The sequence below is a fragment of the Penaeus japonicus genome, unplaced genomic scaffold (assembly GCF_977035675.1).
Source record: "Penaeus japonicus unplaced genomic scaffold, GWHDUDI00000001_assembly GWHDUDI00000025, whole genome shotgun sequence".
Classification (NCBI taxonomy): domain Eukaryota; kingdom Metazoa; phylum Arthropoda; class Malacostraca; order Decapoda; family Penaeidae; genus Penaeus; species Penaeus japonicus.
The window spans coordinates 19,946,406-19,948,905 of NW_028234427.1; the positions used below are offsets into that span (position 1 = coordinate 19,946,406).

General features: G+C 43.7%; 1 long non-coding RNA gene across 1 annotated transcript in view; it reads right to left on the reverse strand.

Moving 5' to 3' along the window:
• LOC147468933 (uncharacterized) overlaps positions 1–2,500 on the reverse strand; it is a 40,035-nt gene that overhangs the window by 744 nt on the left and 36,791 nt on the right. The gene's annotated exons all lie outside the window — the stretch shown is intronic.

The window sequence follows — 2,500 nt, forward strand, 5'->3', positions numbered from 1 at the left end:
ACTAATAATCTTTCACGCAAACCGCACCGAACATGCGACTCAAACACCGAGGCACAACGGATTGCCATTTAGCACGACTAAAGAAACAATAAAAAGACCTTGACAGTATTGTGCGTTCTGTATGCAATATTCTCTTCTCTTTGCAGGTGCGTTCGGTGCCACACACGGCGTGAGAAGTACATCTAGTGCTTAATACACCTTTAATAATACATCTAGGAAGGTTGCTACGCGGCCGCCACTGAGTCTGTGTTTACTAGAAGAGGGCGCGGGGTCAAGTCAGCATTGCCAAAGGTCGGCGGCGGCAGGGAAACTGAGTGATGCATCATATCGAAAAGATAATTCCATTTTGGTAACGGATAGTATAGAAGAAAGGGACTATTTCACAATAAGGTGTGTTAGTACTTGTGAGCGATGTAGAACGTCAAGTGCGTCAATCCCCCCTTGATTTTAATGATTCTAAAAATACAGAATATAAGCACGGCGGACATTGTTCCTCGCGCCGGCCTCCGTCACCGCGTCAACCATCGAGTGAAGAGCTTCCTAAATGATGGACCGGCGAGGGCAAAATAGTGCTAATAAATCAAGTCCTTACAGGCGAACATTACGCGTAAATAAACCAGAATATGACATCTATTGTGTTCGCCCTGGAGAAAACCGGAGAAGTGCCCATCTTCAAGTCTCTTAACACGAACAAGCTTTGATCCAGCGACCTCCGTGATCTTGTCGAGTGGAAAGGCCGCGAATTCCAAACACACAGACCGACGGATAACATAAATGCTTTATAAGCCCTGGTGCGGGGGATAATCATTAAAAATAAACATAAGCAGCGCAAGAGGCTTTGATGTTTGCTTTTGTATCTCTTTATAACAGAATCAAGAGATAGTGTAAACAGAATCTTGAGCAATATATTATTTTGCGCCTTCCATTAATAAAATCATCATTAATTAAGGGCCAATGTAATGTAATATCCGAAATCCAACAATCGAATGCCAATGTTGAAAAGAAGAGGAGAAAAACAAAAACAAACTTCAGCGTCATTCATAAAAATCCTTGCACCATTTTATGAATAATATCGCGATTTAAGTACTTCCACACATGGCGCCATCTTGTCGGAACGAATAGGGGGTATTCTATTATCCAAACTATTTTTTTTTCTCTCAACCGTTCAAGAAAAAAGGAGAGATTCAACCGCACATACAGACACTTCGATTTATCTGGTGGTAGAAACTCATCCCCTTTATGAATGCTGGGCATCTAGACTTCTCACCTTACATACCTACCCTCCTACCATCCCTCCCTCCCTAACACTCCCTCCTCCTCCCTTCCATACTTCCTCCCTCCCTCTATTCCTACCATCGCCCCCTCCTTTCTTGCCCTCGCTCTCCATTCTTTACGCTTTCCATACTTGTTATATCTCTTTCCTCCTCCTTCCCTCCTTCACCCTTTATCCTTCAGCCTAACGCCCTTCCGATACGTGTTACCTCGTGGTCTTATCTCCGGCTCAAGGGTTTAATTCTCCGCTCTTGCTGGACACGCCGGCGCCCTGGATGGAGCAGAGTAGAAAGAAGTGTGAGAGAAAAGGGAAGGGGGGAGAGGGAGGGGGGAGAGGGAGGGGGAGAGGGAGTGGTAGAGGGGAGGGAAGGGGAGGGGAGGGGAGGGGGAAAGGGGAGAGGGAAAGGAACAGGAAGGAAAGAGAAAGAGAGAGAGAGAGAGAGAGAGAGAGAGAGAGAGAGAGAGAGAGAGAGAGAGAGAGAGAGAGAGAGAGAGAGAGAGAGAGAGAGAGAGAGAGAAAGAAAGAGAGAGAAAGAAAGAAAGAAAGAAAGAAAGATAGAAAGAGAAAGAGAAAGAGAGAGAGAGAGAGAGAGAGAGAGAGAGAGAGAGAGAGAGAGAGAGAGAGAGAGAGAGAGAGAGAGAGAGAGAGAGAGAGAGAGAAAGAAAGAAAGAAAGAAAAGAAAGAAAGAGAGAAAGAAAGAAAGAAAGAAAGAGAGAAAGAGAGAGAGAGAGAGAGAAAGAAAGATAGAAAGAAAGAGAGAGAGAGAGAGAGAGAGAGAGAGAGAGAGAGAGAGAGAGAGAGAGAGAGAGAGAGAGAGAGAGAGAGAGAGAGAGAGAGAGAGAAAGAAAGAAAGAAAGAAAGAAAGAAAGAAAGAAAGAAAGAGAGAGAGAGAGAGAGAAAGAAAGAAAGAAAGATAGAAAGAGAGAGAGAGAGAGAAGCGTGAAATATACAGAATAAGAAAGAAAAGTAAAACTACAAGAAATCAAGCACAAGTCAGACCTCCGTAGACGATGCTTCCAGACAGGGAAAACGTCTTCCTCGATTTTCATTAATTAATCATCACGTTCCAAACCTGTAGTGGACAAAATTCCTTCCAAAGACTCTCTTGGCTTCACTTCACTAATCCTTCACTTTTCTCTTTTATCGCCGTTGCTTGTACTAACGACCGAATTACTAATAACCCTAAAATATCCTTGCTTTCAAAATAACCATTAAAATCTGCACCAA